Here is a 25,932-nt window from a genome sequence, read left to right on the forward strand (position 1 = left end):
GGAAGTCCTAGTGTTTCTTCCAGACCTCCATGTATCTGGCCAAAAATCTGTGGGAGGTGAAGGGAAGGGAATGGAGGGCCTCCAGAAGTCTCTGCCACTTGTGCTTTTAAATATGCTCCCATGTTACAGTTTGAGAACTGCCCCTAAAAGGAATTAAGTCTATTTTGATCAATGAAATCAGCTGTGTCTTACTAATAGCCTTTAAAATGAACAGATTCCTCTTCCTTTATTTAGAGTAAGTTGATTTTAGTCCAGCCATATAAATAAGACCAAGCATTCAACTTTTTTTTGAAAATGCCATTTTAGTTGAACTGTGCAATAATGACTAATTGCGTGATTAGAAAAATACCATTATTCTTTTGAGGTTTATTTTTCTGGAAAAAGTGGTGTTGTTCAGTTTTAACTCTTATCAACAGTCCCGGTTGGGTTTTATTCTTTTTTAAAATTTTATTTATTTATTTTAGTGGGGGAAGGGGCAGAGGAAGAGGGAGAATCCTCAAGGAGACTCCCCAGAGCCAGAGCTTGAAACGGGGCGTGATCCCAGGGCTCTGGGATCATGACCCAAGACAAAGGCAGACAACTGAGACCCCTAGGCAACCCTTCTCCCTTTTAAGTAAGTTGTACTTTCAAGAATCCTGATATAATTAACATTTGAAGAGCATTTTTGTACTTAGAAAAAAGTCAGATTGCATCTTAAAAACTTCTATAGTATAATTCCCTGAATTGTACTTAAAATTATAAAAGAAACTAAATTTAACTGAAAACTCTTGAGAACTTTCAGAATCGTGGTACATTGGAGAGCTTAAAAAAGAAGAAAACAGCTACTGATTAAATTTTAATGACTTTTAAAACTGTTTTTGTACATAAAAGACATAGTATTTTCTGTTTTCCTTGGCTAAAATAAATCTCCATGTTTTTCCAAGTTACAAAAAAAAACAAATTAACTGCACTAGCATAAAAATATTTACCCTAGAGCCATGACTTTGTGTGTGTGTGTGTGTGTGTGCGCGTGCGCGCGCGCATATAGATATGCACACACACTCATGCTCATTCCTTTCAAATAACAATTATATTAATTTCTAATACTGAGCATTTAAAATATTCCAAATAAATAAATAATAAAACGTTCCAGTCACTGTTCAGGTTGGTGAGTATGGAGAAAGTCATTTAATTCTTACAACCCCCCGGGGAGAGGTGTTACTTACTGACCTCCGCATTGCACAGATGAGGAAGCAGCAAGCGTGAAAGTGCGCAGGTAGTAGGCGGGCCAGGAGAATTTGAGTCCAGGTTGCCTCGTACTAGAGCTTTCACTGCTATGTTCTCCCATCACACGTGCTGTGCAAAAATGGCTTAGCGGCCAGGGCCCGTCTGTCTGCAGACTTGTCATCAGTATACAAGATTGCCACCGAAAGCAAATGTAAGCACATAGAAACTTTTCCAGTAATTTAGCATTTGCAAGACATCAAATTTAATTCACTTTCGTCGTCGTCTTTAAAATGTGGCAGTGCATGATGAATTGGAGGGAAGACTGGTTATTAACCACAAATAATTCAAGAAGCACTACTATGAGTAGAGTGCATTTTATGGGGTGGTAGGTTCTTTGGAATTCATCATTTCATTTAGCTCGCCCAGTAACCTTGCAGAGTCCATGGTGCTATTTTTATGTCTTAGGGTGAGAAACTAAAGATCAGATGTTGTGTATCTGGGATTCAAAGCCTGATCTTTATTCAATAAAATACAAAAACTACATTCTCTAGTGACATTCATATTAGAATATTTTTTTATGATTCAAAAAAAATTTTTTTTAAATAATCCCTACCCACAACATGGGGGTCAGACTCAACCCTGACACCAAGAGTCCCACGCTCCACGGACTGACCCAGCCAGATACCTTCCTACTGGAACATTTAATTACCGATATAAATCGGTTAAAACCTTTCAAGACATTTCTTTTTGGCCAGTTATCTTTAGAAAAGAGAACATAGATTGAGTAAGTAAATTTAAAAATGTTGATGCCTCCTTAACCCTAAAAAGAAAAATACAACATGGTCATTTATTAATCCTTTGTAAAGATTTTTTTTTTATTGTGAGTTATTACAGGCAGGTTTTTCAATGTTTATTGACAACCCTAGTTAGTAAATATTTTTTAGAATGGACGATCCAAATCTTTTTCTGCTATTTCTAATCGTAATGGCAGGATATGAGTTGGGATTCCTTCAGTTTCCTTGTTTCTAAGAAAAAGGACGAGCGAAGTGATTTAAATTCTAGTCTAACTCAAAAATTCTGTGGTTTCTCTACCTGTTCTTCGCTTTCTCCTGATGAGTTGTATTCTCTTCCACTTTTGCAGTTACTGCTGTTTGTAGAAACCCCTCACTGAGCCTGCATTTCCTCTTGCCTCTGTGTGCTGTGTTCTCGCTCACAGCCCACTCTCTCTGCAGAGTGAGCCCCACTGCTGCCTGCCTCCGCCTTCCCCACTGTCCTTCCGCTGCTTGAGCCTCTGGCCTGATTTCTCCTCACACTCCTTCATTGTAGCTGCTCTGCTTAAATTCTCGATGTGGGATCCAGCAAGCAACCTTCCATCTTTCTTTTTCTTCCCTCTTACGTTGGCCAACCCCTCCTCCTTCAATCACTTTCTGTCCCAGTCTCTTCCCCCAACTCTCCCTCTTCCCCTCCATCCCCGTCTTCCCTCCATCACGTCCGTCACGTCCATCCGTCTGCCTGTCTGACTGGCTTCTGAAGAATGAAGACTTTCCATTTGGGCTTCTACCCTTCATATTGCTCTTTCCGCCATGCTCTTTATCTTAGTAAAAGTCCCCATTATTCATCCAACCAAATCAGAACCACTTTTTTGTTCTTTGGACTCACCTCTGGCTTTCTCCCACGCAGTCTAGTCTGCCACCAGGTCCCGTGACTTTGATCGGTCAAGTAACTCATGTCTGCCTCTTCATCCCATTGTTGCTGCCTCAGTCAGAAAGTTCTTTTGAAGTGTGTTGCCTCCCAAATCCCTTCCTCAACTCCAGGCTCACTCCCTACAACCTACCCTTCTTCACTGCATTGCCAGAGATGTTCCTTCTAAAATACAAACCTTGTATTTCTTTTACAAAAATTCTTCCGTAGCTCCCCCATTACCTTCAGTAGAAGAAGGAGTAACAAACAGTAACAAACAAAATAATTCCTATTATACACCTACCATTGACTGATTTGTACCATCCGCCATTTTGCCAAGTATTTTACATACATTACCTCCTTGTAGTTCGTCTCCATTATGGTACTTACCACATTGTGCATGGCAACATGGGTCTCCCTGCTAAAGACTCCCCCTCCCCCATATAACTTGATGAGGCTTTTTGTGTGTGTATCTTCAGCACCTAAAATAGTGCTTACCATCTGAAGAATAGTGCTTACTTCATCGTCAAATGAGTTCTGTTGTCATCTTAGGGTTCGCTTGTACAATGTAGGGCGTCTTGTAGTAGAAAAGCCTATAGGAAGCAGGCTGCCTTGGGAAGAATATCATCCCAGGCCAGGTCAAGGGAACCAAAGGGCCCGTTACCCATCATAACCTCCTCTCCAGTCCTTGTGACAGCAGCAGCATCACGTTAGTATGGCAGGACTTGGAAGTGGACAGAAATGACTGCCTCTGGGGCTGGGGTCAGTGTAGACAGCCCACTACCAGCAGCCTCTCACTGATGTGCACTCTATTTTCAGGCAAAATAACTGTACAGAAAATAGTCTTGGAGAGTCAGTTGCCTTCCGTGCTCTGGTTTGTTTAATTCTTCACTGCTGTCCCTTTACTGAAAGACAGTGATTCTTCCGTTTTTATCATAAGACAGCTTACTCTTCCAGGCCATCCGTATTTCTTAAATTATCAACCTTCACACAGCATGGCATCCTGCGTTTAGCAGCAAAAACTATTCTTTTTAATTCCCTTTCTTGGGTGTTTAATTTAAAACATATAAAATTTAATTTAGTCCCTCCACTTCTGAGATGTTTTAAAGGGTGTAAACTGAGGTTACGAACACTTTTGGGTCAGGTTACTGATAGGAATTTGACATTTATATGAATAAGAATAATACCAAGAGTTACAAGAGCTAATATAGAATCGCAAGGGCTATCAAGCTTTGTGCTCGAGGCCATAAATTGATTGCCAGCAGGGGTCAAACAGGAGTCTCTGCTTTCTCTGTAGAGACTCCCCTGGGGAAACCGTTGCAGTATTTGGTGCAGTGGCAGAAAGGGCAGAATGAATTTACACCTTCTTTAAATAAATTGCCAGAATATTGCCTGCTTAAGAGATATATAGATTAATAGAACTTCTTGTGGAGACAGCTAAACATAGAGCCCACACTTATTTTTCTAGAAATCATATCAGCCAAGAGAAATAAATCTGATAATTTAGTCAAGCATTAGGTGGACAGCCTCTGTTTGGTCCATACTGTGTGTTTTAAGATAGGGTTTCAGATTTCTGGGTTTTTGTTTTTGTTTTGTTTTGATTTGATTTTTTGCTATAAGGGCTGCTGAGAAAAATAAAAGATGATTTCAAATGAACTAATCTGCTGCTCATTACCTAAAACAAAGTGCCAAAACCAAAGTTGATCCTTAAGGCATAAATATCTATGTGTGGCAGTTTTGCTCATGCCTATTTATTTTATGTTGCCTTAAAAGCATTTTTTCTTATAAAAATGAAATCCTGAATGTTATTAAGTACTGGAATAAGTTTCTAAAAAATAGAAGTTATATTTAAATGTAAAATAGAAGGGTTGGCTACACTTTTGCAAAGATTATGACATTGGATGCTTTTGGGAAAGATTAACTCTTCGGTCAAGCAAACCTTTAAGGGGCTAAATTACACAATAAGCTTTCTCATTTTCATTTTGTTTTCAGGTGTTACTTTTTATTACTTATTATGGGGAGTTTTTTCCTCATGAAAGTAGGAGATGAAGTCTTTTTGTTGAACACTCCCTCTTAGGTCATTTAAATGAAGTCCTCTCCTCATATAAACTAGATATATGTTCTTAGTGGCCAAAGGGAGGTTGTACCCGGCCTGCCTTATTTTCTCCCTTTTGTCTGTCATCTGTCGCACGTCTTGTTTGATCGGAGTTGTTTCATTTTGTAACTAATTGGCGTCTGCTGTCATCATCCAGTTATTCCTTTTATTTTCTCTTCTCTCTCTTAAGAGAAACCCTTTCTCTGGTTTCCCATTGGTGACAGCCCTGGGAACGCGTTCCATTTTCCTCCGCCTTGAGATCCCACATGGTCGTCTTTCTGTGGCCTTCTCAGGTGCTGTGGGTACAACCAGAGCTCCTGAAGGAGTGTTGTTCTGCACTAGCAATCCAGACTAGAGGCTAGACAGCAGAGATGTTAGCAACGCAGGCTGTGATTACCTACAGGAAATTTAAATAACACCTCGGCCAGGAGCCCCCCAGCCCCTTGGTGGTAGCACGGCCCAGGACTCTGCTGCGGGGGGATGATAGCCTGCTGTCTTGTGGAGAGTGCATTATGAAGAGCTTAGGAAAACATTATTTTCTTAGTTAGTTAGATAGAGGCATCATTATCCATACAACAGGAAGTGGTATGTAAGCTGTTCATGCTGATGTTTAAAGTGGTTCGTGTGCCAGCAGGCCACTAGGAGATGCTAAATAACAAAATGGCCCATTTAATTTACCTGTTCCAACCTGTACTGAGGGAAGAATCTTCAAAGTTGCTCCTAGCATTATTTTTTAACTTCTGTCAAAGCATCATATTTATAGTGGCATTAACTCATTTTTTTTCCTTCCTGCAGTAAAAATAGTCCCTCTAACACCAGTATCCTAAATGATACTGCCTCAGAGTTTTAGAAGCTGGGGTGCTAACCTTATCAGAAACAAGTGTGTTTTTTTCTCTTTTCTTCTTCTTCTTTCATTCTTTCCTCCAGAAAGCAAGCAAGCAAGCAAGCACGAAGGGGAGGGAGGGAGGGAGGAAGGGAGGAAAACAATTCAGGAAGATGAGATATGAGAAAGAAATTAAAAGGTTGAGAAATTAATTAATATGATCATAACACATGGAGTTAGAAGACAGCTTAAAGATTGTAGCCCTGCCTGCCCTCATTTTTACCTAAAGCCCAGAAAAGTTCATTTTTGCCCCCCACATATATTTAATGGCCACGTCGGTCTCTGGTTTTCTTTCATGGCTCATTCTCTCAAAATGTCAGACATAAATATATAAGTTGCTTCTCTCAAAAATGTCAGACAGAATTATGTAAGTTGGTTGTACTGGAGATAACCCCACACCTTCAACTAATTTCTGCAATTTTTGACAGAAAGCAACTCTAGCAAATTCAAAGGTGCTATGATATTAAAAAAAAAAGAAGAAGAAGAAAGAGAAGAATGCTCAAGCTTAAGTATTTTGTGAACTCTGCCACTTTGGTAGAGATATTAAGTGAGGTGTTGTCATAATTTTCCTACAAGCAAGAACTTTTGTGTGGGAGTAATCACAGTCAGAGCACTGATGATAGAGACTTTAATTTAGCCCAGTAATTGAGAGCACAGGTGTAGGGTCAGATAAACGAGGTTTAAATCCCCTCCAGTGTTGTGATATTGATCGGGTTACTTAACCTCTCTGACCTTGGTTTTCTTATCTATAGAATGAGGATAATAATACCCTCCTCCTAAAGGCTGGTGGGAGATTTAAATGAGATAATGTGCATTAAGGTAGACAACTACAGTGCTTGGCACGCATTCCATAAATGATTGCTGCTGTTTTTTCTCCCCAAAATAATAATAACAAAACACCCCTTCAACGCAGAACATAGTCATTAAGCAAGACTTAAAAAATAAAGAAATTTGATACTTGTAAGGTAGAAGCCAGTGCACATGGTTTCTGTTCAATCTAAAATATATAAAAGATCAGTGCGGAGGAGGAAAAAAAAACACTGAAAACATTTTTCTGTTTTATTTTCTTTCTCACAGATCTTTATAAAATCCTGAGGTTAAAAGCATAGTTCAGTTGGCAGCGCTCATGCAGAAGATTGGGAGAGCAGAATGAGTGTGCCACAGTTACACTTTGGATTTAATTATTGGAGAGAGAGAGAGAGAGAGAGAGAGAGCAAGTGTGCATAGGCACAAGTGGGAGGGCAGGGGGAGAGGCTTTCAAGCTGACTCCCCACTGAGAGCAGAGCCTAACACAAGGCTGGATCCCACATTCCTGAGATCACGGATCACAACCCTGAGAAACTCCTGAATCAGGAGTCGGAAGTTTAACCAACTGAGCCACCCCCCGTACCCCCAGCAATGGTTACATCCTGGTCAAAGCTCACCAGTGTCTCCAAGAGTGATGCTACCAATTGGGGTCGTCAGGGTTGAAATTAGACACTTTTTCCCAGACCAGAGTTCTCATCACTGTCTTCTAGAACTTTCTTCCTTTATTCACTCCACACCCTAATTTGACCCCCAGCAGTGCCAGTCTTCCAAACACTTTATTTTAGTCTTTTCTCTTCCTTGTAAACCCCTGCTTTCCTGGAGTTCCTCACAGCCCTTGTCACCGGTGCTTAATCCTGCGGGCAGTCATTTCTGTTGGAGAGTCCTTGGGTGATTATGCCTTTCGGCCTCTTTCCTAAATAAAATTTGCCTTCGGCCATGGTTTTGTGATATCTTAAAGAAAGAGTAACAGAGAATACATTAGGAACTCTGAAAGGCCAGTGGGCAAGATATTCTGTGCAGAAAGAAATTTCAACCCCAGTCGCCCCTGAGCAGAAGTTGCCTGTTTTCATCAGGACCCACCAACATATTTTAGAAAAGCTACCAGTGTGTGGAATGGTTCTAGGTCCCCATGTATAACATTCTGTTGCATGGGAAGTCAGAATTAACTTCCTAGTCTCTGGGTGGTGTAAAGCATTATCTTGTTATGCAGTTTGTTTAAGAATAAATACATAAAAATACTGTCTGGAGTCATTCCACAGGTTCGTGCCAGTTTCCAGAGTGAATTTTGAGCATTGTGTCCAGGGGGGTAAGTTATCTTTAAGACTCTCGGGGCCTGGCCGCTGCCCAGTGTCCCGGGAGAATGTAATCAGTTTCAGTTCGTTTCAACAATAGATGGTGGCGGGAACGCAGGTAAGTGGCGGGTTGACTGCACCCGGACTGTTGACTTAAGCTGTCAAAGGAGCTTGACTCATAGCTGGACCTGAGACCAGTCTGGGTCAGCTGGCTTAGCTCTAAGCCGTTACCAGTAAACTCAGCTTCTTCCGTGTGCAACGAGGCGGGGGGGAGGGTGATCCCTGCGGTCACGCCCCCTCCTGCCCCCGGCAGCCTCAGCAGCCTCTGTCTGACTTGGACTGCGCTGGCCCGGCTTCTCCCCGGCGCTCACGGGTAGCCGGGCTCCTCCAGCCGCCTGCCTGTGGACCGTGCGCTTTCCGGTCATTTCCAACTTGTGTTGGTGCTGTTGAGCTGCACAGCATTGCGTGATTTTCATGGGGGATTCGTAGCTGTCCTGTATATTTGAGGCTAGAGCAGAGCAGGAATCGCATTACGTCAGCATGAATCCTCCCTGTTACCTTCTGATGAGCTCATTCAGGTTAAACACTGGGTTTGAAGAGTGATCTAAGGTTGAAAGCATGAGGATAAGTGTGGGCACAGTATTAGTAGTTTGTTTAATGTGAGTCTTTAAAAAAAAGTTTGAAGGTGTTTCTCAATACCTAATTCAATTCCCCCCCCACCTTTAGCCTTTGAAAATAAGAAGTAGCAATTTAAAATCTAGACACGCACACAAATGAAAATTTGTTACCCTCTTGGATACCAGGTTGAGTGTGTTGACTCGGAGGTGATTTAAAGCCCTAGACAGGCATGTTTGTTTCAGTAGGTCTGATCAAACAATACCTTAACTTAGTAACAAGGTGCTGTGAGGAACTGAATGTCAGGGCGATCCAAGGCAGTTATAACCTCACACCCTCCTGTTCCTGCCTGGACCCAAGGCTCAGCAAACCTTGAGCTGCTGAGTTCCCGCATGGATGGCCTTTGTGTTCTTTCTGTAAATTAGTTTTCAGTACAGAAAGCCAGAAAGCTCAACCCTTTTAAATAAATTCTCTTCTTTCATTCCCTTATCAAACTTCAGAGCCTTGTCTCTTCCCTGTTAAGACTTTGAAAGTTTTCAAGTCATCTCAGTGACTTGCTTCTCAGTTATGGACAGTTCCATTTGGTGATGACTGGAACGCTGTCATCGAGAGACTGTCTGCTAAACATTGCCCTGTTTCTTATTTGACTTCCCAGTTTCGTTTTCATTTGTCTTAGAGCAGAGTGCAAATTTTCACGAGAGTAGAAACAATAAACAGCATGGCACAATATGTTTTATTTACATGGATCATACCCATTTCGCTCTTCCATGGCAGAATGGGAACAGACCCATCATGACCCTTTCATCGTTCTCCCCAGTGTCATTCACGTTAATGGGGTACGTTAGTTACTCCCGTGGTGGGATGCGGGAGAGGAAAGTTACAATGGCTTTTCCTGTTTAGTTGGTATCTTCAAATGAGGGAAACCGTCTTCAGTTGAAGAATGTTTCATGAATTTTAGTCTGTGCATTTCCTTTTTTATTAATATGTAAATAAAAAAACAACTTGGCAGTTATATTTTAACCAAGAAAATAGGAAGATATACATATTTTCTTGTCTTTATACTTGCTGAGTTTTACCTAACTTTATGAGATGAGAATAAATTTGAGAGATGGGCCATTAAGAAGTATAAATATTAAAGCAGTTTTCTTTTCCTAGGACAATGTATGGAGCAGTTTGATAACATGACATGAGTCGGTGATTTTAATTATTAACACAACTCATTTATTTATACCTGCACCCAGGAATTGGGTGGTTTATAGACAAATGTGCAGAATGCAGGATTCTTAAAAAATGCATTTGAAGAAATCCAGAGAAAGAACGTTAAAGTAGAAAAAATAAGATGATGCCAATGGTGAACTTACTATCAAAACCATGTGTCCTCTAGTCATAGAAGCTTGTTTGACTGGTGCTGAGTGTTTGACCACAGGCTTTAGAGAAGCCAGTGCAAAGACAGAAACACTGTCAGTTACACGATGTACACAGACTGTGTGGGATTAAAAAGTCTCAGGAACGAAGCTGTTCCTAATACTGAGACTGTGTCAAAATTCTGCTGCGATGTTCTTCCTAACACACCATGTCCTCATTAGGGGCCTGTGGCAGCTCTCTCTTCCTCTTTCTTTTTTCAGTGTAGGTGAGAGTATGGCAGTCACCATTCAGAAAAAGTCCAAGTACAAAGTCTTCTCACCGTCTGGTTTAATGCGAGGATAATTCGGGCCACGTACCAGGATGCGTGGCCTCCACCTCCTTCTACCATTCCTCTGCCATTACTCACAGATGTGTTACCAATAAGTCATGGATTGCAGAAAACTTAATATTGTCTTACCTGAAGAATACATAGAATAAAGATGTATTTTATTGCCTCTTAAAGATGCATCAACAAGCTTTAAAAGCCCACTTCTCTGATAGAACTTTAATCCTTACAAATTTGACGTGAAAGAACATTTTAAATCACCCTAAAATTGGTTCTGGTTAATTGTCAGTTGTACAATTAGTCACCCCATTCTTTCCCCTCCCCAAGTTCTTTTTTGCTTTTTGGATTATAGAACTGGGCTAAGATAAAATCTTTTATCATTATAATTAATAGACACACTTTCTGATTAAGCATACTCTTATCTTTATGCTTTTCGATGAATTTTCAGTTCAGTTTTTCTTTTTCTCCCCACCCCCCCCCGGTTCAGTTTTTCTTAAGGTCATATTTGTCTGCTTTAGTATTCTTTGTTTTGATTTGGTTTTACTTTTTTTTTTATTATAAATTTAAGTAAGTTTTAAAGAAATGCAAAGCTGGATGACTGGCCTTCTCTTCCTCCTCTAAAACTTTCAGGCCACCCCTTCTGACTTCTTTTTCCATTTGGAGACATAGAGAGTTTGGTTTGTTTATTTAGGGACTAGGAGGGCAATGAGCAATGAAATGAACAAAAAGAATTCAAAGGATTATTTTCTCAAGGGCCTGGAAACGAAAGTTTTTAGGGCATTCTTTGAATACTTAAGTGCTCTAATCATTCTCTTCAAAATAAATAAATAGTAAGATGATTTTATAAACCCCTGCTCCTATTTCCAGCTGCAGAGAAATTCATCAAGAGCAAGAAAACTTCATTCCAAACTTTAGAAACAGCTTGCTCATTTATCTGCTTGCTTCTTGTTGGTTTATATTATGGACGTGGAACAACTTTATAGGGGGGAAAATAAAATATATATATATATATATATATATATACAATAAAGGTTAATTTTCAGCTGTTTATATTGTTCTCTGAATTTGCTGCAAAACTCCTATTAATTTATATTCACTTTCATCATTTTTCCGAATATCTATTTCTGTGATTCTCTGTTGTGCACGTATTCATCATTTCTAGAGCTTCTATAACGTATCATTACATTTACATTCCCTTCTTTGCTCATTGTTAAACATTTGGATTGTTTCCAATTTCTGTCATGTAAAGAGTTGGCTAAGAATTCCTTCTCCTTGAAGGAGAAGGAATTCCCCCACTGTTGGTGGGAATGCAAGCTGGTGCAGCCACTCTGGAAAACAGCATGGAGGTTCCTCAAAAAGTTGAATGTAGAGCTACCCTACGACCCAGCAATCGCACTACTGGATATTTACCCTAAAGATACAAATGTAGTGACCCCAAGGGGCACATGCACCCGAATGTTTATAGCAGCAATGTCCACAATAGCCAAATCATGGAAAGAACCTAGATGTCCCATCGACAGATGAATGGATAAAGGAGATGTGGTGTGTATACACAGTGGAATACTATGCAGCCATCAAAGGAAATGAAATCTTGCCATTTGTGACGACGTGGATGGAACTAGAGGGTATTCTGCTGAGTGAAATAAGTCAATCAGAGAAAGACAAGTATCGTATGATCTCTCTGATATGAGGAATTTGAGGGGCAGGGCGTGGGGGTATGGGGGGCAGGGAAGGAAAAAAGGAAACAAGATGGGATCAGGAGGGAGACAAACCATAAGAGACTCTTAAATCTTACAAAACAAACTGAGGGTTGCTGGGGGGAGGGGAGAAGGATGGGGTGGCTGGCTAATGGACACTGGGGAGGGTATGTACAATGGTGAGTGCTGCGGATTGTGTAAGCCTGATGATTCACAGACCTGTATGCCTGGGGCAAATAATACGTTATATATTAATAGAAAAATAATTCCTTCTCCTTTTTTGAAGTGGTGACTATAGAAGCAAGGTAAGATTCATTATAGCTATTTGTAGGTAATACTGTAACGTTAGGTAATACAAAACTCTCATCCAGTAAGGTGACATTTTTCTGTTCTGTAGATTCACTGTAAGTAAAATGTATATCCTTACCTGTTCAAAGTATTCTGTACAGCGTCTCACCTCACGGGATTCTTATGTGATTGGGCATCAGGAAATAAGTTTGTTGTTTTGAGTCTCATCTTTTGGTTAAGAGGAAGAGGCTGCACAAACTTGAATGTTCACTTCTGCTCTAAAATTCTCCATTGTAATAACTTGGAACAGTTTTACTGTTCTAAATGATTATACGTGTTTGTAATTGTGTCTTTGCTTTATGATTTATTTTTGGTCTTATCTGTAATCAGTGCCATGTCACAACCAGGAGGGTAGCAACCCATGGTTTTATTGTTCTTAAGAAAAAAGGGAGACTTATGATGCATTGTCCAGGAATTCATTTTGGAGGGAAGTGGAGACGGCCCACTATGAAGCCAGACGTATACATGGTCATAATTAAGATGTTATCAGAGAAAATGGCTTTATTTCTGGACACTTTATTTTTTGCTGGACATGACTTTATGTATTGTCTTCTCCATTTACAATGACTGCCAGCTGCCAGACGGTGAGCCGTACCTCTTCAGTGAATCTCAGCCGTGATTCATCATGGCTCCTCATCATCATGAACGCCATCGTGAATTTCTCTCAATTCTCAAATCACCTGGCTTCCACCTGGCCTGGGTTTTAGGGATGTCTTCTGGTATTAGCTCTGACATTCCTTTACTTCGAGTCCTGCCCACCCCTCAGCGTTGGCCCTGCTACCAGCTCCCTCTCCCCGCCACCTCCATGGCTATACGTGCGTTGGGAAGCCTGGCCTAAACCTGACTAAAGGTGTCCTATTCTTGGATCTCTGTGGAGCCCTCTGGGGTGTCCATGTGTCTGTTTTCTTTTTCAGACTGTTTCTCCGTATTCATAATAGCCACAGCCCATCAGTTTCATCCATCTAAGGGGCAGTCCCCCGACTTTACCTGACCTGCTCGGCAGCAGGACGGGGCCTCCCAGCAAGAACCACCTCCATTCCCCTCCTCTCCACGCTCGGAATATGGCTAGATACTGGCCATTTTCCACATCCTTCCTGCCTGAGGATGTGTCTCTCCTCTCTTCAGCTGGACTGAAGGGAACCCTAACAGTCAGAGAGATGAGAAGAGGGCCAGGTTCCGTGCTGACTGTGTTCTGGAAAATACTGTTCATTGGGGGAAGAGCCTGAGCAGAGTCAGCCAAAGCCTCAGGAATCTGAGGTGGAGATCGGTGGCCTTCGGTGCTAAATTGGGCCAGAGAGGAAGAAACACAGGGGGGCTACACACAGGCACTGAGGATGAATTGGGGAGTCCACGAAAGAAGCCGGTGGGCCCAGAGAGGAGGGAGTCTGAAAAACCTGTGGGTTTTTACCTTCTTCTGTGAAGGAGAATAGCTTCTGTGAAGAAGGTAAAAACCCCAGGGTCTGTCAGTAAAATACCTTGTCTGGACTATTGAAAGAACCTCCTCGTAGGTGTGCTTCCTGGCCCTGACTCACCTCCCGCGTTTCCAACAAGTGTAATAGTTACCATGTAGGGGTTGGCTTGGTGCCGGGCCGTATCATGGTACGGTGTAGACATTAGTCGCATTTCATCTTCCCCACACAGCCAGTCGGCGGTTCTCCTCAGTGTGCAGACTAAACCGCAGAGGGAACATGGGGGAAAATGGAGGTACAAAGGAGATACACTGAAAAGGAGGCCTTAGCCTGGCCCCCGAGTTCCCCTCCACCAGGGTGCTCATAACTGGGGGGGGGGGGAGTTGATTTCAGTCCTCCTTCTGCACATTCTCTTTGCTTTGAAGCTGACGGAGGTAGATGTCTACTGCTTCCCACATTCTGTTCTCTGTGTATTCATTTTCTCTTACCGTGTAACAGATTACCACAGACTTAATGACCTAAAATAACACAAATCTGTTGTCTTGCTGTTTCTGTAGATCTGAGGTCTGGTATGGGCTCTCACTAGGCTGAAATTCAGGTGTTGGCTCTGTTCTTTTCTGGGGCTCAGGGTTCTCTTTTGACCTTACTGGTTCTGGTTAGACTTCATTTCCTTGCAGCTAAATGACTGAGCTTTCTGTGTTTCTGCTGCCTGTCGTCTGGGTACTATCCTTAGCCACTCACAGTTCCCGGCTGTGCAGTCCCCAGAGATGGCTCATACTGTGGATATTTGCTTTCTTCTAAACCAGCCTGAGCCCTTTCTCTGACTTCCCTCTTTGTCAGCAATGGCAAAAAAAAATCTCTTGGTTTTTATTAAAAGGTACCTGACTAGGTCTGGCCCATCAGGATAATCTCCTTATTTTAAGGTCAGTGGATTGAGATCCTAATTACATCTGCAAGATCTTTTCCCAGCAACAGCTAGTTAGTTTAGTGTTTGGTTACATTACTAGGAGAAGGTACCCACACACCAGGGGCCGGGGAATTTGGGGGCCATGTTAGAATTCTGCCTACCATGCTTTAGTTGATGCCTTATCTAGGGTTATGACGACTCAGCTTGGTCAGGAGATAAGGTAGAAAAATACATCTTAGAGGGTAGAGGTCAGGATTGGAGGTGGGTGAAACCCAGTGAAAGTGATTGTTTCCGTGGCTGAGTCCACTCTGTGCTGTAGGGATCAAACAACCCCTTTATCTCCTGTGCTTTTATACCAAGCCCTAATCTCGTTTGATGCGTTATTTGCATAATTTTTGAATACTATTTGGAGAATAGTTCAATGTCTCAAGGATTCCTGGTGGTGTGGAGTCAGCTAGTCCTTTTTCCTCCAGTATCTGGGGTCACCTTTTTCTTTGTTTGCCCAGGACCATCCTGGTTTATGCCTGCTGTCCTACCATATTTATTAACAGCACCTCTCACTTCCACTCAGTGGGGTCTGTGTTTGGAGGGTAAATGTCGACACACAGTCCTTACCATTTAGGCTCCTGCAAGTCCCATCTTTCCTAGCTGCTTCTTTCTATCATCCTAATGCCGTTCATATACTGACAACCCATGGACCCTGAGCTCACCCCATCACATCATTTGTCAAATGAACAATGAAAGAAAGGATGATTAATAGTGTCAAATACAGTAAGTAGGTCAAGTGGAATTAGGACAGAAAATAACATTCATGGATTTGCCAGTGATGAGATCATTTCATCACTGTGTTGGGGCAGGAGCCAAGTTACAGAGGATTTATCAGGAAATTAATTGTACAGAAGCAGCAATGATAGAATATTTTTCCAGAAGTCTGGAAGGGAAAGGAAGAAGGGAAAATATTTGGAACCAGGTAGGGAAAGGGGAGAGAGGAGTCAGGCAAGACAAGCTGGTTGAATTGTTTCTTAGTAGAGGTGAACCCCAGTATGGGGAAGAATAAGATAATGCTGGAGAAAGGTGTAAGTATGAAGTAGAAGCAGGGTTCTGGAAGGATGGAATGTAGAGCACAGTTAGGAGGAAGAGCGCAAATGTGTTTCTCAGAATCTGGGAGGATGATACAGAAAATTAAACCAAGCGACAGTGAAATATGTGGATACAGACAAAATTCTGGTGCTCCCAGATGGTCTCCACCTTCCGTGGCATCTTCAGTGACTGCTTGTTGGCCCTGTAGCTCCTACTCCTAATTGTGAGTTCCCCAGCTTTCCCTGGGAGCCATCACTGTCTCATCTCTGGAGGTTTTTAGCCTTGATGCATGTTTAATAAAATATATTTATAAAATAAAAATAATTGTTTAGGGCGCCTGGGTGGCTCAGTGGGTTAAGCCGCTGCCTTCGGCTCAGGTCATGATCTCAGGGTCCTGGGATCGAGTCCTGCGTCGGGCTCTCTGCTCAGCAGGGAGCCTGCTTCCCTCTCTCTCTCTCTGCCTGCCTCTCCATCTACTTGTGATTTCTCTCTGTCAAATAAATAAATAAAATCTTTAAAAATAATAATAATAATAATTGTTTAGAATCACACCTGTTTGATTTAAAATAGGTGGCCAATTAAGGCAGCTCCCTGGATGAGCTAATCTGATAGGCTTTGTCTTCCAGAGATGAATACAGTTTGTTAAAGCACACACGTAGCTTGATCCTAAGGCGGGTCTCTACCTAATAAAGCTAGGGAAATCGCTAAGGAAAACATCTGTTTTGTTATCAGGCCAAGACAAACTGCCTACAAGTTCAGCACATGAAAGACTTGTTCATGTGAACATAGGATTAGTTTAGTACAACTGTTCATTCATCCAAGCAAAGAATGGATAATCTAATCTTAGGAAATTATTTTGTTGTTGTTGTTTTTAAAATAACCAATTTTGGTTTAACGTGATAAACAGAGAGAAATCAAATATGAGCTATTCATGAATGACATTTTCCCTATCTACACAAAAGGCACAAGGGCACAACATTTCATTTTAAGAACTTTATTTGTGAATTGTATACTCAATTACTTTCTAAATCTTTTAATCTATTAATTTTTCAATTTGGTGGATTGTCTATACATCACACGTGAATACATAATGTCTTTTACTGCTGCTTATTTTAATGAAATAGAAAAAATTGAAATAGTATATTAAGAACTTTTCATGCTGAAATATTCTGTTATTGTTTGTGCATTTGATGTTTGTGCTTGAGACGCAATACAGATTTTATTTCAGCATCTTCCTGTCAACATCAATTTTTGGCAATCACAGGAACATATAATCACAGGAACATATCGTATTTAGTTAACATTAAATATTACCTCAAAAGTTCTCAATAGCAAAATTCTGAGACTCACGATCGGAGCTGAGGCTTGATGAAAATCCACTGGAATTCTCTTTATAGAATTATTCCAAGTAAAGCCTCATACCCTGCTGGGAATCACCTATACTCTGATGCATTTCTTTATTATTAAAAAAAAATACAGCAGCCATAGAGTTTGTTTTGAGCATAACTCATATTCGAGAGGAAAACTTCACTTTTTTAATTTTTTAAACTATTCAGAGTCATTAAAGAAGCATGGGGGGGGTCAGAGAACTTTATTGGTAAAGGACCAGGTGATATTTTCAAATTCATAGACCAAAACCCAAAATGAAGAATAAACTGTCCATCTAGGTACCGTCTATCTATAAGGAAAACAGATTTCCACAAATTTTTTATTGATAAAAATATAATTATGTAGTCTTACATTTAAAATATAGATCTTCTGGTAAGAAGAAGGGAATTACTTCATTTGGATAACGTTTCACTTATTGAGACTCATGGTCTAATGTTCCCTGTTGTCAAAACCATTTGTTTGTGTTCCCTTGTGAATGTTGATTATGATGAGATTTTATGTATTTTTTTTAAATGCCTTTTACCCAGATAGGAATGCCAAATATTGATATCAGTTCATGATCTCAGTTCCTCATGGTTTTAACTGAACATATTTGTCACTTGAAAAGGATTTAAACAATTGTATTAGATCCTTTTCTTGATATTTGCCTTTTAGCAGATCAGTCCCTTCCAGCTGAAGGTTAAGTCAAAGCTCCTCAATCGCAGAGTTAAATGGACTTTTTAAATATAGACATTTCCTTTTCACTCGCATTGAGACCTGGAAAATGCTGGCACTGTGGTTGTGCTCAGAAAAATAAATATGCTGCAGATTTGTGCAGAACACTTAACGCTTTAAGTGTTGACAGCTGGAGTGTATAAAAAATGCCTTAATGTTGCTTGTGATTTAAACATCTTAATTGTTAAAAATGACCTTACTGAAGTAGAAGTTCTGCGTGAAAATATTGTTTGTCATGTAATATTAGGTCGCGTTCGTTGTGAAACATTACCACAGCTCTAACAAAAGCTAATTTTCAAGACCCTTCAAGCCGATAAAAGTTACGTCCACAGCGTGCACAGAATTCCCTGTTGACACTTTTGGCTCCGTATCATGTAAAAGTCAGACAGTTCCCCAGAGTCCCTGCAGAATTAATGTCCCAGGCTTTCAGGTTCAGAAGCTCAGTCTGTCTGAGCCTTTGTGTGTGTGTGTGTGTGTGTGTGTGTTCCGCATGTAGTCCCAGCTGCCGTCGGTTGTGACACGTCGTAGCAGATTCCACTTCAGGTCGTAACAAAATAGTGTTTCCTCAACTTGCCTGACAATGCTCCTGCCTCCAGTGACTCTGTGCGGACTATTCTTAGAAGCTAATTTTGGGGCACTTCAGTTTTGGCATTGACCGCACAAATACAAATAACTCAACAGCATAGGTAATGTCTTTTGATTCATCAGAGCCAGAGATTACGGCTCAAAGTCATTTGCTTTGTTTTCTTTTTTTTTTTTTTAAGATTGTATTTATGTATATATGTGAGAGAGAAACAGAGATAGCGAGAAGGGAACACGAGCGGGAAGGAGAGAGAGAAGCAAGCTCCCACTGAGCAGGGAGCCCAATGCGGCACTCGATCCCAGGACCCCGGGATCCTGACCCAAGCCAAAGGCAGACACACAACTGACTGAGCCACCCAGTCACCCCTGGGTTTTCTGTTGACTCTTGGCATTGGTCCCAGTGTCCTCAACTTTGTTGCTAGAGCACTGTAGTGGGAGTTGATGAGAACAGAGGACCTGGGTTCTGATGGGTTTTACTTGCTTGCCGTTCATAAGTCTAGAGACATATCTTATGGGACACTGGTTGTTTGGGAGGTTTTTTTGTTTGTTTTGTGGGTTGTTTTTTTTTTTACTTGTATTAAGTTCGTGTGTTTAATCTCATAGTCCGTTATTGAAAAAAATAATAATTTCAAATGGACACCCAGTCTGTAACAGTTCGGTCTGGAGTTGCTTCATTTGAAAAGTCATGAGGTGGGAGACATAGCACCCCACAGGCCTGAGGTGCCACTCAGGCCCTGCCCCCGTGGCCTGTTTCATGCAGAACACACAGAAAACGACTGTTTTTAGCCCAGCTGGGGAACATGTGGTACGCCGTTCTCTGAGCAAAGGCGGGGAGCCTGTGTGATCGCCTGTTAGGTATCAGACACCAAGCTAAGTCTTTTTAAATACCTTGTTTCATCCTCACAGCCACGTGATCCCTATCAGTGCCATTTTATAAAATGAAGAAAAGATTCAAATATATAGTTTTTGAGTGCTGTTATTTATAGGATCTCAACTTTCTAGAACAGGACAATGGAACTTCCTACAGCGGTGGGAATGCCGTGTATCTGTGCCATTGAATATGGTTGAAGGTGGCCTGAGGTGGTTCCTGAACACCTGAAAGGTGGCTAGTGCAAATGAGGGACTGAATTTTAACTTGTATTTGCTTTTAATTGATTTTCATTTTAATAACCACAGGTAGATAGCCTTTATTCTGGGGGAAAGTTCACATCTGGGTAAGTATCCAAGTGTATTTGTTCTGTCATGGTTCTGTCTTGCTTCACCACTTGCTTTGGAAGATTATTCCATAGTTTACATTTATCCTGGGATGTTTTGTTGAATGTATCACATTTAAGTTCACCTATTTCAACTAAGAAGTTGACAGGTCTCAATAAAAATTTTTTATGGGATTTGACTCTTTTCCTTGAAAGGGAACTGATGAGTCTTTCACTGACTCATTAATATTTATTAACTACCTACTTTATGCCAAGCACTGCTCTGGACCCTGGGGATATAGCACCTGAGACAGACGTGGCTGCTGTCCTCCAGGAATTCCACGGTCCAGTGGAGAAACCTTAGAAACACTTGATCTTAGCCAAAAGGCCGAGAAGCGATGAAACCTTAGAAACAACCAGCAATTCTAATAGCATATTGGGAAATCCAGTGTTTGGAAGCTCAGAAAGGGCTTTACATAGAGCCTGCGTTCAAGGAGTCCTTCCTAGAGGAAGTGCTCCCTTTAAGTAGAAGCATCAGTGGTGAGTGGGAGGTAGCTCTGCCCAGCAGGTGTGGAGGGGCACTGGGGAGAATGTTGTAGGTGTCTACAATGACTACAGGCTAGAGGGCACTGGGTCTTCAGAGAAGGGACTGGAAGTTCCATGGGGCTGGCCTATACCGTGTGAGATGTGGAGCCTGCGCGAGGTTCCCTATCAGGTCAGCCTCTGGGGCTCGAAGCAGGGCACAGAGCACGCATGGCTGGCTGGGGTGGGGAGGCTGTGGGGGAACAATGGAAGAATTAGCACAAATTATAACCTAAAAGATATTTAGGAGTTTAATAAAAAGGAAAAAGAATTTTTTTTTTTTCGCAATGATACACTGCACTTCTTACCAGCCATGCTCACTTTCATTTCTATCCCTTGGTGTACTGATTCAGGCTTCAGAGACTTTTCTGAATCTCTCAGGAAGAACTGTGCATCCACACCTTTAAGAGGCACTCTGAAAAAGCTGATTTCCTTTTGCATTTCAGAGATCCTTTTGTACAGATCTGAAATTCCTTTCAAAATGGTCGTTCCTTTTTTTTTTTCTTTTTTTTTTTTCTCTCCCTTAAACTGCCCTCTGGTATTGTAGCATCATAAGGGTTTGTTTGAAAGATGGCCAGTATGTAAAGCTTTTCTCTTCTGTTGGTTTTAGATGTAATCCTTACTTCCCTCATCTACAAATCAAGGAAGTCTTAATTCTCTAGTATCCTGAGCACTGGTTTGGGCAGTAGTCCTACCTGAGAAGGAATATTCCCAAAGGCGTGTTACACGTTTCTTCTCCCATTCGACGTCCTCATTGAGGAAGCTGCCGCGTGAAATAATATCAGTCAGTTTGCTGTTTGTTGGTGATATTGACAACTGGGGATTTCACTCAGTAACTCTCTTCTCCTCTTTTTTTTTTTTTTTTTAAAGATTTTATTTATTTATTTGACAGAGAGAGATCACAAGTAGGCAGAGAGGCAGGCAGAGAGAGAGGAGGATGCAGGCTCCCTGCTGAGCAGAGAGCCCGATGCGGGACTCAATCCCAGGACCCTGAGATCAAGACCTGAGCCGAAGGCAGCGGCTTAACCCACTGAGCCACCCAGGTGCCCCCTCTCTTCTCCTCTTATACTGAGCACCTTGTGGAGCACGGGCCCTGTTCTCAGCAGCTCGCTGTGAAGCTTGGTATTGATGGCTTTTGAAAAGCCAGTGTAGAAATTAGCACTTGGTGGAATACAGAAAACATTTAAGAGCTGGCCCTTCACACTTGTGTTCCTCTGTGTTTAATTTCTTGGTAAACATGGATGGACTTCATAATTCCAAAAGGATTTAATTAATCACAATTTCTGAAAGCATACCTGTAAAAATTGGGATCAGAACAGTATTATGCCTACAGAAATCGCTCAGATGTTTTTCCTTAGAGAAATGCCAAGTCTGGTTGAAACATTGGGGGGGCTTAGCCATGTGAACCAATGTCAGTAGACGTGCCATATAATTTTCTCTATTTTGATGTCTACTTTTGCATTTTTTCTGTCCATGCATGACAGTTTTAATGTTTTACATGGAAGAGTTATAAAAAATTAGTTTCAGTGACTGATTTCTTGCAGCAAACATTAAGTCGGTTCCCATGAACAGCCCCCTGGTGCGACCCTTAATAAATGCAAACTTTATTTTTAGTAATGACCTTTCGTAATGTGAGCCTTGATCCATTGAGATGCTGTTCACTTTTGATGTATCTCCAAATCCCTTTTTTTATGCATTTTAAATCAACACACGCTTGCTCTGAATTTATGCATGTGGATAGACGGAGATGTAATTTAAACACATCTGTTCAAATATGCATTTCAGATCAACTTGGTGCCGGTTCTCATAATACGATGGAGTTTTTGACGGGTATTATATCCCTAAAGTACACAACAGATGGTATTTATTAGAGAATGAATAGAAATGAAGTTTAAGGATGTTGAGCTTTTTGTCTTAAGTCACTCATTTTTTAGTCATAAAACAATAATGGTCTGAGTCCTCTGCCCCTTATGTGATAAAGCATCGTGTAAGACTAATTTCTTTCAGATGAGAGTCTCTCAGTCAAACTGAGATTAAAAATATCTTTGTGTTGAGTAGTCACCAGCGTTGAGAAAATTCAATGAGAAAGGGATGGGGCAAATAATAAGCATTAACAATGAGCAACTAGCTACAGTTAATACTTTGTAAGTCATAGAGATAATGGATTTTAAAAGACAGCGTAGCATCAATAAAAATCTCCATTCACTTGAGAAATATGTCAATGAATAGTTTCAGATGTATCAAAAATTATTTCCATACACTGGGGTCATTATTTCAGTGCCTAAAATAAGATTTCTTTACTCACGTTCAAAGCTAACCTTTTCCCCCCCAAATACTTGTACTAAGGATGAATGGCGTGATAGATCATAATGAAGTGACTAAAATTCATATCCATCGCCCTTCAGATTTACTGTTTTCAATTAGGAGCTATATTTAAATGATTTGTCATTTGCACAAATGTAGAAAAAGATGACAAAAACGCCTCGTGTCCCCCTCCCCACTCTTTGAAGCAACCCCCCCACCCGCCATGTACCTTTCTGCCCACACCTGCCCATGGGAAGCTGACAAGACCATGTAATCGGTTGCCCTTGTAATGAGGAGTCCTCATTGGGAGGCGAGTGACAGTTGCGCAGTGCTCGGACTCACAATAACTAGCTTTTAACACTTACTGCTTTCTCCCGAATTCATGACGCTGGGGACCATTTCCAGAGAGCTGGAGCAAGGATGAGAAACAAAATCTATATATGCATGCCTTTTTCTTACATTTGATCAAAGCTATATTCTCACATCCACAATCAGATGCAAGGAAACCAGACTGAGATCACTTGTGAGCTATTATGGACTCCTGCAAACAACACCGCAAATAAGTCTTTTTCTCCAAGATTTAGACAGAGGGGGTGCAAACGGAAAGTGGTGATTTGTGAGGGGACCTGCAGTTATGTTAGTCAGTAATAGAAAACATTTTAAAATATTTGAAATAATATAATTGCTTTGCACCGAGAACACGTACATGAATAAAAGATGTTAGCAGGTGTCCTGCTAGTACGGAGTCTCATGCTGTTGTATTTATTGGAAATATGCACATCATCAGCAGATTTAAATTTGTAAAAAGTAATCGAAACAGAAGGCTTGAATAAAAACTCAGGCTTAAAAACATGTAACTCCTTTAAACTGAATTTCCAATTTCACAAAATGCAGGTTTTGCATCAAATTACCTTTCTATCTTGGGTTTTTTCGCTGTAACTCTGAAAATTATGTTTTTCTTAGTATTTCAGATTTTTTGCTTTAAAATACTATAAGGTACAACATATAACACCTCTGATATTTGACTCGCCCATTGCATAATTTGATAAAGACTTTTGTAGCATTTAAACTTTTGACTGATAGGGTCTTAAAGTTTAATGTATCTCTGGGTTATCATTTTTGTGGTTAGTAGCACATAGAATTGTAAACATCACATTCTGATAGTCAATGTGCAGAGACACATTTGCGTATTGTTTCATGTTCATCAGTGAAATCGATTTTAATAGAATTAGTTGCATGGATAGCAGTTCCAACTTTAAATAAGGGACTAGTCACCTAGAATGGAATGTGCTTTTCAGTGCAAGTCTTTTCCCTTCTCCTATTTTTGTTTGTTTGTTTCTGTCTTTGACACTATTTTTATCCCTTGAATGTTTTTCACTACCAGGGAAAATTCAGTCCAAGCACTCAACTCTTAATCCATTTTAAGTTATACTATGGCCTCCTCCTCAGCATTTCTTCCAGCTTGGTCATCTTGCTTTTCTTTTAACCCTGAGTTTGTGTCCTGCCCATCCTGCTCTACCCCCACCATTACGGGCATTTGCCCCCAAATAGAATGCGGCCATGAGGGCAGAGCTCGGACCTTGAAACCCAGATGCCTGTGATGCACATCATGGTTCTGCCTTTTCCTCACTTCATGTCCCTGGGGTCACACACCTTTACTGAGCTTCGATTCCTTTCTGTAAAATCACGATGGTATCAGCACCTACCGTATAGGATTGCCGAGGGATTAGATGCACTCGAAGCAGTGCCTGACTCGGAACGCGGTGTAGATGTTGTCCGGAGCTACTCATATCACTGCCACTGCTTCTCTGGGCTGCACCTGACTGCGATCCGCCAAGGCACAGACAGCACCTCCCTGTCTCTATGGAGCACAGGGCTCAGTCGGAGAAGGGCCTCCTTCTGTGATACTGGTTAAGCTGACTGTCACATTTATTGTCAACTTAATTGATGCCACTGATGGAATTGAATTTTCCTTGAGAAGCCATCAAAACCCAGAGGGACTCCTCTGCCAACACTAAAAAAAATAATAATGTTGGGGTGCCTGGGTGGCTCAGGCTGATAAGCATCTGACTTTGGCTCAGGTCCTGATCCCGGGGTCCCAGGATCAAGTCCCATATCAGGCTCCTTGCCCAGTGGGGGGCCTGCTTCTCCCTCTGCCTCTTCCACCCCCTTCTAATGCTCTCTCTCTCTCTCAAATAAATAAAATCTTTTAAAAAAAATTTTTCAATAGAGAGATAAACTCCACAAACATAGAATGTCCTTTCAGCTGCCCAAATATGTGTGATAATGGCTCTTTAGTCATCCCATTTACCGTCCTGAGAGATACTCCCAAGTAGAAATACTCTAAGACCTTCCTCTCTCCCTTCCTCCCTCTCCTCCCTCCCTTCCTTCCTGCCTTCCTTCCTTCCTTCTTTCTTTCCTTCCTTCCTTCTGTAAAGCGTTTTGGACTCATTTCAGAGTGTCCCGTGTCTGAATGTTCTTACCGCGTGTCCCTGTGCCCCCATATCTCTAGGAATCACTCTGCCCGCCCCCCCATTTTAATGCCAGTGCATGCGTCTTCCTCTCAGTGTCATTCTCATGTGATTTTCTGTTACAGTCAGCTTGTTTATGTGCACATTTGATAAAAATATCATCATGTAACCGAAAACGATCCTTATTCAGGGTACTGGAGAATGTGACTCTGTCTTGAGGGGGAGAGGGCTCCGAGCAGGCAACCTGCGTCTTGGACACTTAGCTGGGATGAGAGAGTCATTGGCTGTCTCTTACCACCTGGGGTCTCTTCATTTACTGTTTTGATCAGAAATTGATTTTCTTAAAGCCGTTTGCTGAAGGAGCTGTTTTCTGTAATTGGAGCCATGTACATAGATTGACGTGGAATATAAATTCTAACGATACTACACTTCGTTTTGGTTCATCTCAGCAGACTCTGTGTTAGGAGGTGACAGTCCAGGCTCTGTATGCCTGGCCATGCTCTCAGACCTCTACATTTTTTCCCTGTGGCTCCTGCCTCCTCCCTGCCCCCCACTCCCACCCCACCCCCGTGCGGTCCCTAATTTCACCTTCTTTAAAGCTCATAATCCCATGTATTCCACCGCCATCCTTGTCCCATACCCTTGTGTTGTTTTGAGCTTGACACCGTCAGCCCGTCACCATTCACTTCTAGTGGTGGCTGGGAATGGAGCTTAGCCCGCTAGTGGGCTGTGCTGCTATTTTCTTGGCCCTTTACTTGTGGGTGTGCACTTTGTGTTCATTGGATTGAATCATGTTGTCTTTAAATCAGGCTTCCGTCTAGCGCACCTTCCCACAACGGCCCCTCCTAGGCAGCGTCACACTTGCTGTTAACATTGGTGGTCACGGACAAAACTTTTCTCCTGTACTGGTCTCTCAGACAGCGTTGCACCAACATCTTTGGCACGGGCTGTCGTTCCTGAGAACGATTCAGTTTAGCAGGTTCGAGAG

General features: G+C 41.5%; 1 protein-coding gene across 3 annotated transcripts in view; it reads left to right on the plus strand.

The window, feature by feature from the left end:
* CDKAL1 (CDK5 regulatory subunit associated protein 1 like 1) overlaps positions 1–25,932 on the plus strand; it is a 633,148-nt gene that overhangs the window by 432,212 nt on the left and 175,004 nt on the right. The window lies entirely within an intron of this gene.

This window comes from Neovison vison, chromosome 1 (genome assembly GCF_020171115.1).
Source record: "Neovison vison isolate M4711 chromosome 1, ASM_NN_V1, whole genome shotgun sequence".
Taxonomy (NCBI): domain Eukaryota; kingdom Metazoa; phylum Chordata; class Mammalia; order Carnivora; family Mustelidae; genus Neogale; species Neogale vison.